Source organism: Acromyrmex echinatior, chromosome 5, assembly GCF_024713525.1.
Source record: "Acromyrmex echinatior isolate Ae372 chromosome 5, ASM2471352v2, whole genome shotgun sequence".
NCBI lineage: Eukaryota > Metazoa > Arthropoda > Insecta > Hymenoptera > Formicidae > Acromyrmex > Acromyrmex echinatior.
In genome coordinates, this window is record NC_141856.1 from 598,371 (window position 1) to 616,403 (window position 18,033).

General features: G+C 33.7%; 1 protein-coding gene across 5 annotated transcripts in view; it reads right to left on the reverse strand.

Moving 5' to 3' along the window:
• LOC105152147 (lachesin) overlaps positions 1 to 18,033 on the reverse strand; it is a 554,769-nt gene that overhangs the window by 307,188 nt on the left and 229,548 nt on the right. The gene's annotated exons all lie outside the window — the stretch shown is intronic.

Sequence of the window (18,033 nt, forward strand, 5' to 3'; positions counted from 1 at the left end):
TTTTTTACATACAGAATGTCCCAAAATTCGCAATTCAAAATACTTACTAGCCAGAAAATTAAATAAAAAAGAATCTTAAGTAAAAAAGTTATTTGTAAATTTCTATCAATTATTTCTGAGATAATACGTGTTTAAATGTAGCCAATTACAGGTGGCCGTTTAAATGTAGTCTAAATTGGCCATATTTAAATCCGTATTTAATAAAAAAAATAACTTTAAAATAAAAATTTACAAATAACTTTTACAAATTTACAAATTACTTTTTTACTTAATTTGCTGATTATAGTATTTTGAGTCGCAAATTTTGGGACATTTTGTATTATAAGAAATAAGTGCAACATGCATAATTTGAATTCTTAATTGACGTATATGTCTAGAATATTTTTTCTCTTTCTTTGTGCATATAATTTCTTATGCAAAAGAAAGTTTTGCTGTAAAAGTTTCAAAATAATTTCATAACAAACGATTCCAAATTTCGGCGAGTTTGTTAAAGTCTTTCGCAATTTGAATAATCTCTGCATGTAGTTTTTATTACAATTAAGTTTCTGAAATATTATAATAATCGGTCACTTCGAGAATTATCGAGTAACAGAGCATCGAAGCTCAGACTTCTTTATAGGAATCGACAGTAGATACTAGAGAGCTAAGAGAAGTTTCGCACGGATAAAATATTCAGGGCACACCATCAGCTTCAACGTGGAAAATTAGATTTGTCCGGAGTTGGAAAACCTCCATTACTATTAGAAGATAAAGTAATCTGCAGATGAGATGTATACAAGATCAAAAATACATTCCCAGCTTATTCTCGTGCAGCATCGGATCATTATATATTTAGCCGTTCCATAAATAAACACGTATAGATATTGTTTCGTAAACTTATCACATATTAAGCACTAAAATAGAAATTTAGAAAAGAAATGAAAATTATATTATATTATTATATTAAATTATATTAAATTATATTATTACACATTCTTATTTTTAAAAGTACAATATTTATTGGAATAAATTTACAATGTATTATATATAACTGAGTACACTGACAAAAAAGTCAAAATATACATTTCTGTGAAATATATCTCATTAATTGTAAGAGTGCTGACGCACTTGGCGCTACAAATGCTTCGAGGCATTTGTAGCATCAAGTGAACCACAACCTGTGAGAATAAGATAAATGATTTATTTGCTGAAAAAAATTTATTTTGCCATATTTACATAAAGATGCATTTCGGTGAAATAAACGTTACATCTCACAAATAAAACTTTTAAGCATTTTTTTCTCAGTATATAGTGTAGCGAAAAATCTAATTAATTTGGAACAACTTTGTTAATGTAGAAATATGACAAAATTTGAAAAAGTTAGCCATTTGATTTAGTCGTATTATAAATTACTGAAAAGCTTATTCACCTTCATCCCTGACTCCATTACAGTCAATTGACTAATATATTGCCTCGGTGGAGCTAAAGTCCTTATAGGTATTTATTGCCGAAATAATTGGAAAAAGTTCTAAGAAATCTTGTACGTAGACGGATTGACGGATGACCAGCTTTTGAATAGCACAATTCATTGTTAAACATTGGCATGCATTGAGGATATATTGAGCTAATATTGCGCCAAGAAATTGTACTACTAGGAAGAGGAACAGATCAACACTGTGAAATTATAAAGTAGTTTAATTGCTATATGCACTTAACAGCAATTTTTCTACTATATTTCCTATATTCAATTCATTTCTAATGCATTCACTCGTATTATCCTAAATTTATGCACGTTAAAGTCTGTTTTATATAAAATATCTAAATGTACATACCGACACATTATATCTTATATTCTATTAAATATCGTGACAATATCATTATTGGATGTTTATCATTTAAAATATTTATATGTTTTTACATTTAACTTTGCTATTTTATGGTTATAGTTTTTAGTATAAACTATAATCTATATTGCAACGATTGAATTCGCTATTAGTGCTACTATAAGGATTGTAATATTTATTCTCAAAATCTCCTAAATGTAGTCATTTAACTTTAAATCTAGAAGAGCAATTACGACTTTTACACAGGACAAATAAAATAACGCGATTGATTGGCTATTTAGCGTTAAATGTGGAAGATTGAAGGAGCCTTGTTTCCATGGTTGTATTGCTTTCGAGAATAGATGTATCCGAGAATTACTCTATCCCGAATTTACCTAACCGTACCGGTTACAACCAATTCATCTTAAGGACAAATCGATCGTCGCTGCGCATCGGCTCGACGTATTCGAAGATATTCGAAGAGTGGTTACACCGAGAGAGGTACGACGACGAAGGGTGAGAGAAAATATTGCCCAAGTTTATGGTGGGTGTAAGGGGCATGAATTTATGGCGAGAGGTTCGAAAGCAGCCACGAAATGCGGGGAAAAAAGTGGAATTCGAAGCGGTTTCTCGTAGATACAAATAACCCGCGCCAAGATATATGATGCACGAGTTAGTGCCTTTCGCATGATCTTCTGATAATGCCACTTGGCTCACCCTGTTATAGCTCTCTCAGTTCTCCGCAGACTAAGTCTGAGTATACTTATATTATATTTGGAGGAGACTGGAGCTGGATACAGATAACAATAAGTGAAAAGTTTCTTTCGTAATTTATAGCTGACTAAAAATCGCCGACTATGTGCGCTTTGTTACATTCCTGGCTGATTTTATTTCCTCAGTTTAATGTATATCTTAGCTACATTCTAAAATCATTTATTTATTCTTTTCCTCTGGCGTTACAAAAAGAGAACTGCGTCAGTTGCATAACTCCGTTTTACATTTTCCAGCTTTCAGCTTCGTCATAATTCTTGCTTAAAAATCTAGAGCTCTCAGATTAGTTTTTCGTTAAAAGTTTGAGTATATGTGAATTCTTTCAATCGCCTTAAATTTTGTAATGCTCGACATCGCGGAGCATAATATTTCTAATTTTAAATTCTCTAAAAGATGATTCACATTATCTACGATAAAGCAACGAGCCGGCGAGACTCTCTATACTTGATGACAAAGAGAATTTGAATGTGGATGGGGACACGCAAGTACACGCAGATTCGGATTCAATAAGTTGGGGATAGAAGCTGGTTCTCGATCAAATCTATCAGTTCTGGAGGCTAAAGATCTCCCGAGACAAGAGAGATGAAAGCTCAGATCAAAGAGCCGCCCACGAAGGCCTATTTCATTACAGAATCTCAGAATTGAAATCAGAATTGAAATCAGAAATGAGGTCTTTTGAGCGCGTGATAATTAACTGCTTTGATCTTAAAGTCTGGCCGTTATGGTTCACCGTTTACAGTACAAGTAAACCTAATCGAATCGTTTTCCTTTACGTGTATATAACGCTCATTTCATCACAATCGTTTGCATGCTCAATTTATTTGTTTGCTTGTCTCTTTGAAACCTACGATAAAATTCGCGACCCTTTTAAAAGAAACGGGATAAAAAAACAATATACAGTAATCATACCATGACGCTGTTGTGACTGTCGCACGCCTTTTTTCACATAATATTTACATATGAATGTATTCACGCAGCCTTCGTCCTTTTCTGTCGCATTTTTATTAGAAGCTTTTAATCAATCCTCAAAATTACACGCGAAACTTGCCGTTCGGCAAGAAACGTCCGACCTGAAACGTCGTGCAGATCATTCGTTTTACCGTTTTTAATCAACATTTCGCCGGTGACGTAACGCGACAAATTACTGTGACATCGACTGTTGTCGAGCCGTATATTTCACGTCCACATGTAAAGAATACCAATTCACGTTTAATTAGGATGGAAAAGAACCGGAAAAGGGACACTAAGCCGAGTATAATCACGGCAAGCTGACACTTCCCCCTCTTGTCTCCCGCTCACTTTTATTTGGTCTACCTTGTAGGTATGTATGCAGGTTTTGCCGACGAATTCCAAGCACGCGTTATTCTCGTTATCGAATACGGGGAGAGGGGAGGAGGGATGGGTCGAATTTCCGAGGATTGTTTTTGAATTTACCTGTGTAACTTTTACCTCGCGGATTTTATTCGGTACGCCACCGCATTCTGCGACTGAAAGCGCTCGACGATATTTCTGTCGCCGGTCACCATTTATTTTTCTCAACCACAGGCATTTCGCGGCCTCTGTAATTTGAATACACTTGGCTATATAAGGTACGCGCGCGCTAAAATACGTTTGCAAAATGATATCCAGTGAACTTTTCCAAACATTATAATTCGTCGACGTCATCACCATTGTAATATTTCCTTTTGTTTCAATTATTCCTATGTTTACACAGTTAAACGATATTAATATCGTAAATTTATCATTATAGCGTAAAATCGAAAATTTGATGTTGAAGAGAAGTTGCCATCAAAAGTACGATGGTAATCCAATCTTTTGAGTTAAATAATTTTGTTATTTTCGACTTTCATGTTTGTCAAAATGTAAGTCAATCCATTTCTGTAATCAGTTTCAACTTAACGACATTCGTATTAAACAACGTTCGTATTAATATATATTAGTACTAAATAATAAACTAAGTTTAACTAGGTACGTTTTAAGTTAAAGTACTTATCTCTATCGTTTTAATTAAATTAACGACATATTGAATAGGAGCAGTGGCAATTTATAAAAATTTAATAACTCAAATTAATTGTGTAATTTGCTTTATGAACTTAACAGTGTTACTTGGCTCGAGTTTTATTGGATAGAATCATAAGTTCGTTTAGTCTCGCCGGTTTAAATGCTTTTCTAATCACTAAATATTTTCAAACATATGAAATGTCAATGAAATATACAGAGTATGTGTCCCATTTTATTTTATCTCCAACTTTATTGCTTTTGATTGTAGAATAAAATTTTAGATTTAGATAAAAGTTAAACGGCTTAAAGAAACATTAATAAAATTGATTTATGAGACGTTTTTTGGGGTATAAGGTTTTCAACATTTTAAAAATGGGATTAATGATTTTTTTAATAATATAATTTCTCTAATTATCCTGAATATAAAAGTATTAAGATATAGGAAGATATATCTAAGAGGAATTATCAAAAAATTAATGGTTAACAAGATATTTTATATTTCCTGTAAAATATCTCGTAAATTACTCATTTTTCGACATCTTTATCTTTTTATTATGTAGGAAGAAAAAATCATAATTCGATTTAAAATAATTTTTACAGTAACCTTCATGATGACCTTAAAAAATTGATTTTTTCGAAAATTGATTTACTATTATTTGCCTCCTTTTAAATAGTGCAACTTTTGTTTGAAGCATATTACCTACAATTAAGAATTAGAAGATTTTTTGGGAGGATAAATTAAAATATAGGACTCGCAATACATTCTAAAAAATGTTTTCAATACACAATAGTTGACAACAGTTGGCAATTTTGATAATAGTTTGAAAATAAGAGGAAATAACAGATGTCTTTCTCGATGCATAACATTTCTTACTTCTAAGATAAGAATCAGATGAAAACTAAATAAAGATATATGACATATACGGAAGAATATTATGCTTTAATCGAATGTATGTACCAGAAATGCTTTTTTTATCGAAGAGAAATAAATCTCGAAGATGTTTCACGTTCTAGTCGAACAATCACCAGATATCGTCTCTGAGAAAGAGATACTTAAACTTATAATGTTAAATTATATCCACAATTTGAGTTACTTGTAATAATTTCTACAAGTCATCACTGTTTTTAATAATATCATTAATTTGTTAATTAAAACAATAGAGTTGAACAAAATGTATTAAGTTTGACTCAAATTTAGTATATTATTTATTAATTGTAAGTGCATACGTTAATATAGAGGTTGTTTACTTTATTAAAATTAACCACAGAAGTGAATTGATTTACATTTTGACGTAAAAAATATTATTTCACTCAAAGAATTGAATTATCATTGCTCCTTTGAGAGCTTAATGATTAATGCAAAATAATGTAAGATAACACACATTAGCCGTTAAAAATCTTTCCAACAACATTTTGAGAGAACGAACTTAATGTCTCATCCAACATAAGCTTTTCGTTCTTTCATTATCGTTCGTTTTCGCTCCGGTTATCGCAAATCCACCATCTGTAATCGATGACATCGGATAATTTAATCATCCTTACATCCCGGCGATTTTCAACCGTTCGAGTTTGCCCTTCGCCTCATCGAATCTCGGAGTTCCTTAATCTCTAGAACGGCATTCGGGTCAAAACTTTCGCATCGTCGCAGATTCCGTAACATCTTTTCCTCCCACTCACTATTAATTTCCCGCCACGTCTTCATTCATTCTCGCACGCACCCACACTGCCATTACCCAGGCAGAAACGACTCAGAGCCGGCTGGTCGGCTTCCATAGAACTATGTGGAAATTCGGCGACATATTTTCGTAATTCATCGCGGATAATTTATGATCTCTACCCGTGGCGAACCGTGACGTAGTACAGTAGGGTGGGTGGATCTTGGGAGGACGTGGGAGGACGCGAACTTCATACGTCGTCGCTGTCATCTTTCACGACTTTGCGCTTCGCGGTACGTCCCGGCTCATCCTTAGCTCATCCTTAGCACGCATTCCCTAACTCGTGGGACACGAAGCATAACGTACTTTACATACTACATTTATCTAATAAACACTATGGAAAGTTCTCTCGAGATGATACACGGCCATGGGAAAATTACTTTAATCCGGCGTAACTGGTAGGAGCGAAGTAGCGCTAACCCTCTAAACCGAGACCGCTCTTATATAAAATACCGCGTGCCAAGGCGTACGAAAGAAGCTACGCGAAGGATCGGCATCGTGGAATGCCTGGTATCTCGTGGCTAACGGCAATTCCGAACACCTAAACATTTCCGCTAATTAAATTTATCGCTTTCATTCCACATCGCGTTTCTTCTCAGGAAACTTCTCCGAAAGCGTGGAAATATTCACGATCGAGGTTAAAGACTTCAGTACCATCGTTAGACGCGCGACCAAGTTCCTCGCAATAAAAGATGACTTTCTGCAAAAGTCAAAAGCTTATAATCCTGTGAACTATGAGAGTTCGAAAGTGAAACGCTTTGATTTCTATTTTTTTCACTCACTTATTTGTGCATTTTGACAATTTTTCTAGAAATAATAGAGATGAAAAAATTATATATATTGCATTCTCGCAAGGAAAGTAATACAAGTTTGAAATTTTTCGAATTTTGAATTTTATTACGTTTCATTTGTATTCTAAATACATTGGCCTTCCACACGCACACACACATATTGGAAAAAGCAATCAAGTTAATTCAATTATCCTAAAGAGAAAGAGAAAAATGATATAAATCAAAACGAGAGTAATTTTTAAAGGAAACATGACATTGTAAATTGAACTAAATTGATATCTATATCATTTCTAAAGAACTTGAAACAAGCGATTGATGACTAAAAAGGGAGGGCCAAATAGAACATACGGATTTTGCTTCACTTGAAATACATTTTAGGATGCGTCCCGAATTATGCATGAAGAGCGTGTGATATCATTTTATCTTTTTTTATTCTTCGATGAATAACAAGCATATATGATGCATTATGTGCTTTATGCATAATTCGGAACGCAACCTTAATTAGTATACCTACTTAGTCCTCCCTTCCCTCCTCCCAATTAATTTACAGGCAGGTGCACAGCGCAATATTCAAGTATAAGTGAGAAATTTGCATCAAAATTAAATTTTGGAATTTTCTATAAAATTGCGAATCGATTATTATTAGTGTGATTGCAAGCATTAAAATATACGTTAAAATAACCTCGGAATATAAGAGATTTAGGTTCGACTCCCAAGGTAATACTTTCTGCAATAAATTTATTTACAGTTCTTCAGCACATTAATATGTTTCTAATATGATATCAGATTGAATATCAAAATTATTAAAATTTGCTTGTCAATTTAATTTAATTTGAAATATTATTCCAGTAGTTCAATTGCGTTTAGATATAAGTCCGGAAAACTAATTCGGCGCGCAATTTGAATAGCTACAAATATGGTATATATGTACGTATATATATATATATATATATAAAATTCATATTGAATTATTTAATCTTAATTATTAAAGATCTAGCTTCGACCGTTATAGTCTTGAATAATCTTATAATCTCATTACGGTCTTAATGAAATCATTTATTATTGTTAAAATAATGTTACAGTTATAAGATAAAGATTTTTTTATTATAAAATAATTCTTCAACTACATTGTTAAATTATTCACTTAAATGCATGCACATTTTATAAAAATTGATATGAAAAAAGATGCTCGAAAAAACTTTCAATGAAATTTCTTGCAAATAATTGAATATTCGTCATGTCACTTGTCTATGAATTAATTGGAGATGAGTACTAAAATATATAAGGTACTTAAGTCGAATAAGCCCCAGCATTAAATAAGGACCACTTTTAAATTTATCTCTTAAAAACTCGCTTTACGTCTACAATATACGCTTAAAAGATACGTCATATAAGAAGTAGATAAAGAGGGATTAAAGAATAGGAATTGGTAGCAACACGTTTGATTAACACAACAAAAACTTGTGTATATGAAACATATTTATAACAATCCGTTGCAAAATTTACAATATTTCATAATTTATTATAATTAATTATATTATTCAACTTCCTAGCTATGAAAAATAACAAATACATCAATTTTTTGAAATGAGTGTATTTTTTTAAACAATATACTTATTAAATAAGATCCACTTATGTGATTATTGTTATAGTTATTATTATCTGTTTGTTATGTCTGGAGTTTAGGTCAGAGAATAACGATTTTCAATGTTGCTATCATTTAAGAATCCAAAATTGCATTCAAACTGCTAGAAATTTCCAAAGATTAATTACAAGAATTAATCACAAACAAAATTAAAAATAATTGTAATGTTTGAGAATAGAGTAAGTTATAAGGAATTTCCTTTCTATGATGAATAATCATTTTAAAATTGATTTAGAAAGATAATATTTACTTCCTTTTTTTTAAATCGATTTTTTGGGCCTTATTACACTCATATGCATGTAATAAGGCCCCACGTCAACAAAATTTTTTTTCCATTCATTTACAAATATTCTATAATCTATATAATCAACAAATTTCATTACACATTTCTTTTGTAAGTGAATGAAATGAAGATTTGATTCTCATTTAGTTTATTTCAATATTTCTAAAAATAGAATTAAAAAAAAAATAAAATTAATTAGTTGAGCCTTATGCAGCTTAGGTACCTTATATTTGAAATAAAGTAAAGTCCGTGTGTACACGGCTTTGCTTTTTCCATGTAATTTTACAAATACCGTAATGTTTTAATGCCATAATAAGTAATTTATTTTTGAATACACAATTTTCTTTCTCTTTTCTTGAACAATTTTATATATTTTACTTGCGTCACTTTTCTTGCGGGAGTGCGATATATAAAATGATATAAGATTTTTTATATGTATCACGTAATATTCTTTTAGTGTTACCTTGAAATAATCACACGATATAATCCTTTTAGATAAAAATTGATAATTTTATCAATTTGCGCACACCAAGTAGTCCGAATTGGAATCACTTTAGGATCTCCGTGATTAAAATTCCATATAAGCGTGACGAAGTGTGAAAATAACGCAGGAATATGGCGGCGAGAGTCAGACAAAAGTTGGATGGTGTGTTGCTTCTCAAAGGAACGACAAAGGTGAGAGACTCTATCCAAAGGAAAAGGAATTATCGCTGTGCGCCACCGCTCCACGAGGCATTAATGAATCGAATAAGTTTCGAGGGCTATTAAAGTTGAAATTTGATTTACGCCCTACCGGCGATTACTGTCGCTGTCTCGTTGACTAGCTGATAAGTAAATCGCGCCGAATTCCGAGTCACTCTCTCGGTGAGGATTCCCGCGACTTATCATGCGGAATGTCGTCATCGAAGGCGATATTACCACTTTCGGCGAATAATATTCTATTACGGTCGCGGAAATATACGCTTGTATTTCCATCCGATATTTTCCGCGCGTTGTCGAAGTCGATATTAAGCGCCGGCTGCACTGGAAGAACGCGGCGGAGATAAACTGAAGCGCTCGAAACTCGAATCTAATCAAGCCCGTAAACGACGACGTTTGGCCACTAACGAAGAACGCCGATCAACGCTGTTTACTTGAAATTGGTTAAACTTGCTACGGCAGATAAGGTTCGCATCCGTGGAAATTACGGCAATCGATGGAGTAATTATGTAGCGATTACGTCCTGTGCAGGAACATTCGAGAGCAGGGAGGCTATAAAGAAACCTCGCTGTAACGAGTTACTGATAAATTAGAACGGCAAATATATCTTCAATCTCGTATTACTTACGTAGAGATTAACTTTGCTGTAATAAATTGAAATTTTTAAAAGTAAAGAGAAATCTATTTTTGCTGTTAAATGATATTGATAAGAAAAACGACTGTGCCTGAAATATTATTAAATATTATCGGAGCATCGCTCCAAAATCATCCCATACAGCATCAAACTTCTGAAGACGTTCATAGAACATTTTAGGAATGTATAAATATTCTTCGAACGTTCATATACGTTCTATTAATGCGTTACATCTGGGATACAAGGCGTGTATTAAAATATTATTCCGTGTGCAATGAAAATTATTACGTATATACTTTGCTTTAAAAAATATTACAATGCACGCGCACACACATTGATTGATCAATCCAAAGATTCAATGCGTTCGGTTATACCTCATCAAACATTATTTAGAGTCAATAACACGGTAAATCATTCACAGTAATTAAGCATTAGTATTATGAATGATATACGCTATGATTATAATTTAATCAGATCGCATAGATAAAGGAAATAATTTTGCGTATTTGTAGCGTAAACACATATTACATAGCCGATTATTCGAAATACGAACATAGTCAACAAAGTACCGCGATTATATTGATGAAATTCAACGCTTAAATGCAAAATCCATTGTTTACAGGATATACATGCGCTTCACTTGTAGAAACATTGCAAGGAAAAAAGAGGTAGAAGAGGAAAGAAAGATAGAAATGACGTTTATGTTGTTTAAAAAGATAAAACTTGCCGATAAAGTGTCGAAGTTGTGCGAAATTTTCGCTACTGTCCAATTAACATTGCATTCCTAGCAGTCGGAGAAGAAGCATCGGAGACAATTGAGACATACTTCGATTCGTTCTAACAATGAATGAAAAATATAGATTCCGTCCCAAAACGATGCCCAAACTAACGAGATGCGCTCGTTTCGAGAGTTGTTTGTCCAACAGTCCGCCCCTGCGATTTTTACAGCTGCAAACGAGCACGAGGAAAAAGAAAAGGGACGGAGGGGAAGTACTACAAAAAAGTGAACAGAGGCGGGAAAGACAGACGCAGGGGAAAAAAAGAAGCGGATGGAAATCGACTCGGCTGTTACGACGCGACGAGGACAATAAGAGCAGCCACCCGCACCGTTTCCGCGTGTTTCACCGGAGCTGCTGTCCCTCTCCGTCTAATCACTCCCAGACAAGAGGCTTAAAGAGATACAGAATTCGCGAAAATCCCATTCGCCGGAAGACACGTCCGAACGTCGCGTCGTTGCGAACGACCTCATCTGTTTGATCTTTTGTGCGGAGAGAAACGGTCGTCATAATCATTCCTGTTCACTCGCGCCCGTCTCCTCCCCTCCCAGAGACTAAACGCTTCCCGATGTCGTGTCTCTCATCCGGCGAATGATAACGAGAATCTCCGAAGATTGGTATCGTTGATCACGGCCGAATGTGAGATGCGGGCGCTTTTATGAAAGTCCTTTACGAGTATTTTGGCCTTAATTATATAGCAAGATGTGCATCATATCGTAATGATGTCGTGATATTACACCATCTTAAATTATCTGAGATCGAATTAAATAAAAATCTACCGTTTTCTTCGCTAAAAATGCAATCTGACTACTTCTAGTATCAATACACCCGATATAACCGGGGAACAATACGGACAGTAATTACAAAAATATTAAAAACTTTCTGTTATAATTATATAATTGCAAATTTTATGGAGATTTTAAATTCTAACAATAATAATAATTTCATTGATTATATATAGGTATATAAAATATCATTATTTGTGACTCGTGCTTATTTCTTAATATGAATTAAATGTTCACGAGGTATGTTAAGTTACTGTTAAATTAACATTTATTACCTAATCTGAGAAACTACGTTTATCTACATTAATTAGAAATACTATTACATCTATATATACCTTCAAACAAGTTACCAACTAATTAGCTGAAACCCTTCAAGTTCCATTATCAGAGATCCATAATTACTGATGTTTCAAACATTAAAGAGAGCAACCACTAGTCCAAATTTATTTCGGTACTCTTGCGCACGGTTTCTATAATATTATAGATCGATTCCACACAACCTGATGAAACTGCACAGAACTGGGGGGAAAAAGTTCGTAATAGCTACCAACTGTTAAGTAAAATAATTTCAATCAAATCATTAGTAACCAAAAATAATTTTACTTTTCTAAATATTTAGTAATTATTACCAAACGTTTGGTTATATTATTATGCCTGGTAATACTTACTAAATATTTAATAGAAAAATAAAATTATTGTTAGTTGTATTAAGCGAAAATTGGATTGAAATTATCTCATTCAATATTTGGTAGCTATTACCAAGTTTCATTTTCAGTACCTATATCGGGAATTATAACTTACTGGAGCAATCGGGAATCATATTTTGTAGTGAAAATAAATAAGATTGGTCATAAAGGTCAATAAAAAGGACATCGAATGAGTTTCTTGTGGCGTAATATCGAGAGAGGAAACGCGAGCTTATCTATCCGGGCAGACTGATTTAAAGATCAGACGTACGGAGTCACGTATCGAGGAAGTAGAACTCTCAGGTAGCCAGGTTCAACTTAGTACCTCAGTAAAGCGACGCCATGGCGCTGCCACCGGCACGACGTTCGCACCAAACCTTCATCCCCGTTAGCGTACTTCATAAATCTACGTGTCGCGTCGCGTCCTGACGGCATACGGAAACCGTCTCGTGACCATGAGGAAACGATATTTGCCAGAAACAAATTTACACGGCCATCGCGAGCCGTTACAGGCCGGTCGTTTCACGTCTCGCGACGACGACGACGACGACGTCAACAGCGCGTGAACGAATTGTGTCTCGTCGTAGCTTCTCTGGAATCACTAGGCGTTATCATACAGCCAGTGATAGCTCGAGGCTATAGCGATTCACTGGTGAAAATCAATAGCGCCAGTCATGATATATTAAAATGTTGAATGACACACAATTTTCGATTAACTTTACAAAAGCCTAATAATTAAGTTTTCCACGTTATGTCTAGTTATTATATTAAATGACTACAATTTTCGACAAATATACTCTATCATTCTATTTATTAAATACAAGTTATATAATTGGGAATAAATTTACAAGTAGGAGAGAGTGGGTGAATTGCAAACTAAGGAAAAAGCAATGAAATAAAGTTGATGATTCAATTACATTATTAATTTATCAATAAATAGAAGTTTTTATTGAAGATGCTCTAGTTATTTTGGTTTAAATTACAATAACTAACATTCATATATTAATAATATAAACTATATAATTTTAAATAAAAAGCAGCTCTTGCGTTCGAAATTATTCGTCATCATGCGAACCAATTAACACTGAATCTTTCTATTTAATGTATCTATGTCACATCTCAAAATATTATTAAAAATATAAAAATTTCGTAGATATTCTAATATTACGTTTACCTATGTAAAATTTAAGCATAATTCTCTTATATTAATTTAAAAGTTGTTTCTAGTCTTGATTTTTATATAAAATCGCATTTTGTAGTAGTTATTTGCAAATTTGATAAAGCCACAGTATTACAAACTAAATTTTATATATATATATATATATATATATGTGTGTGTGTGTAAATTAATCATACTTGTTACCTAATATATTTACTTAAAACTGCAGCCATATATTATTTCTGCATAAAGCCATTATAAACCAAATTATTTGTTGTTTTGTTGTTTTGCAGTTGATTTCAAGGCCTATTTATGACAAAAAAATTTGTTAATTAAATTAGCTGATATTGGCTTTTTTAACTGATTTGGCTAATAGATAGTTTTGATTGACGTTCAGCCAAAACGTTCTTAAAATTATAATTTATATTCATAATATATTAATTATAAATGTTGACTTTATTTAATTTTCTTCTTAGGTATTTGCAAATTCTGCTATATTGAAATTATTGAAAACATGTAATGATATTTATTTTAAACGCGGCGTTTTTACACGTGTATAGTATGGCAATAAACGTATATTGAACTATCATTGAATGTAAGAAATAAGATATTATCACTACGATTATACTCAATAATATCGTTCGCAATTCCCGCGCTCTCCCTTATCTTATTGAAATATGTCAGTATATGCTATTTGAACTGTTCGAATCGTTGCAATCAGCTTCGTATCTCTTGGCGAAGAAACAGAAGAAGTAACGCTTCTTTGATTACACATTACCATGAAGAAAAATAGATTAACATTAAACGATGTCCGACTAGTAATCAACATCGTATGTCACCGCGCTAATGAATTTCGCAAAGTGTATCACTTTTTTTCCCTTTATTTAAGATGGAATGTAATATTGTAAAGCTTATAGAGCGAGATAGAAGATGTAGGTAAATAAGGAATCACGATAGCGCGCATGTTTTACTACGCAAAACTAATTTCGAAGGGCGCGAGCTTTGTAACTTCGTTCCTGCCAGATCCGATATCAGACATGAAACTATGCAATGTTTAACGAGATTACAGCCAATCTTTTGAAAAACTGAAAGAAAGATGTGTAATCAGTATGTGAAGATGTGTAAATTTCTAATTTTAATAGAAATAATATATAATTACTATTATTAATTTTAATTTTAAATTAAATTTAACCAGATAAATAAAATTTCTAATTATAAAATTTGAGCAACCTTGTAAACTGATAAAATAATCCAAACCACAAAATGAAAATTCACAGTCCTAGTATAAGTTACATAATTTTCATGTAATTTTCATGTACGAGACTACATTTAATTTTGTTGAAAATTATCATAATTAAATATAATAATTAAAAAGATTCATAACCAACGGATTTTATGATGTTCTTTATTTATGTTTTAAAAAACACGAGGATTCATAATTATTATACGGAAAGCAAATCTCACTATCGCGACTTGCAAGCAACCGAAGTATGGCACGACGTATGGCACGTGCTATGTCAACACAAATTCTAGTATTCTGTTCTGTTTCTTCTCATTCTGTTGCTTTCCTTCCTATCCCACATATTTCGATTATTATTTCAGGATGAAAGATTATAAACGTGATACAAACCTCTTTCATCGCGTATAGTGTTAATATATACCCGCTGATATACTTTGCCAAGTAAATTTGACATATAATACTTCTCATATTTCATTTCGGAGAAATACGCGATATATCTGTGTTTTCTATCAGTGATGGAATATATTCATCCGCTTGGGAAAAGCAGCAACTCATATGTTGAAATCACATTATTAAAATAAAAGTATATAAATATTTTGTTCAAATTACATATAAAAATATCTCAAGCAAAAAAACAAAATTAAATGTGTATCCAATAAATATTTTAATATTCTTTTATTTTGTTTATGAAAAATCCTAATTTCGAATAAAATATTGCAAACATTTAATAATTTCTTTTGATTTATGTCACATTTTTATATATATAAAATGTTTATTATCGTAATTAAAAAAAGTTGTACAACATTAATTGCAAGATGCAGCACGTTATAGAGCGATGCCCGAGCTATTACACTCTTTGATACGTTTCGCTGCGTGTCACGACTTACACCTAGATTTTCGACAAACTTAGAACGCGCGGTAAGTGGAATCGCTGGCACGATAACGATGTTCCGGCGTTTCCGGTGAGAACGAGGCTTTGTTCGCTAAAGCGGAAACGGAAATCGCTCATCAAGGATCATCAGGCTGGCACACAATGCACGTTTTCCGTTTCCAAACGATGATAAGACAGGAAAGGAACACAGGAGTGAACAGGCGTACGTGAAACAAGAAGGGAGAAATTATTTCGTTTCTCGCTTCGCAGACGATTGCATCGCGGTAACAATTCTGTGGGATCGGTGGTGCGATTAATGGTGGCGAGATCAACTGTCTTCTTTTTTATACGGTTATGCACTTTTTTTCTCTGACCACGGCACACCTCTCACTAACGCTGAATACTGTTGATTTTTAAATAATTTCAGCCGATATGTGTGCGCCGCGCCGCGCCGAGCAAATGCAAATTGAGCTCGAAAATTTCCATTTTTTTGTCCGTTCACGATACGAATATTTTTTTTATTGCCCGGCACATTATGTGCCTGACAAACGATGAACTGCATAAAAGATCTCGATGCGCCACACGATTTTTCTCCTTCGCTTACTCGCTAGATTCTCTCTAGCCAGGGGTTACGACAGGTTAATAGAAAGCTATAACTCTTCATCCCAGGAAGATATTCTCTCTTGCTTTCTTTGGAGCTTTCAAGAGCTTTAGTGAATATTCTCATACATGGTAAATATGCCATTTAAATATTAATAAATGAGAAGTTTTATTAACATGTCGCATTGTTAATGAATCGTGACACATACATTTTTAATAATAGTATATATTTAATAATAGTTTATATAAGACTGATTCGTTAATTATAGAAACAGTCATCAGATTAATCGCAAGTAGGTTAAACATTCACTCAAATCACATAGCATGTTGGAAAAAAATGTAAAAAAAAAGTATATGAGATCCAATGATTACTCTAAGATTCATATACCCTCTCAAAACTACGACGTTTAAATCCGATGAAAAATCCGCTCGTCTGTGATACGTCGGGGACGGGACAGAATGGACGATCGGACAGATTTAATTAAATTTTAATTCGGGGGTTTCGCTAAATCCGCAAATTCCACAGACAGACCTCACCGGACGTGCGTATGTCTAGCGACATCCGAAGCGTGTGGGGACCTGTGGAGCGGTGTAATGGTTGCCCAGACCGGTCTGGGTTCGTCGCCGGGGGTTGAACAGTGATTCGGGTTTGCGCGAGAGGGTTAGCAACGAGAGGTGCGAGGAGAGCGAGGTTGGGTTGCGGGATTACCGCTAAAAGCGTACAAATCCTTCCTGGAGAACGTTGAGCGGCGAGACTGCAGTGCGCTTTCGAACACGGTGCGGAACGAGGAGCGAGAAAGAGGAAACGAGCCGCGGCGAGCGTCGAGCGGAATGAAGTTGCGAGTTTAGGCCGCGCGCCGCGCGTCGCGCTGTCGCAAGCCGCGAAAACTTTGCGCTGCCGCTGGCTCTCGCGACGGGTGACGGGACGAGAAACTCCTCCGGGCTTTCGATCGGATCGCTTTGCACCGAGCACAGTTCCTTTCCTCTCGTTTTCATGGATAACAACGGCGAGTTGCAATGGTCACGCCTCTTCCATTGAGAGGGATAAACGATAATTCGCAACATATGGGACGTAGACGATTACTAGAATAAAAAGTAAATTCGAGAAATAAATAGTACTTTTTTTAAATGTAATTAATCAGTTACCATAAATTTTTACAATATTTAAAAGAGTTTATGGGATATTTAGAAAAATCGACAGTTTTATCTTTATTTAAATATATTGATCTTTGAAGTTTCCTAGTATTAATTATTGTGTAATACAGTATGAATTGTATTAAAAATTTTGTTTGAATTAGACAACGAACGCGTCGCTTGATGGAATATGGAAATTTTGGTTACTCTCATTGGATACAATATTCATAGTACAATACAGTTTCAATTATTTTCTATTATTGAGAGAAAGTTTCTTGTTCTAGATCTATCACATTCCATTTTGTCCTCTGGTTAATATTATGAATCAAGACCGAATAAAAATGATTAGTCTATTTGCGAATGATTAAACGAATCTTAAGTGTTTGGTATTTGTCATTATAATTGCATGGTAAAATAATTAAGCTCCATTTTTATAGTTAT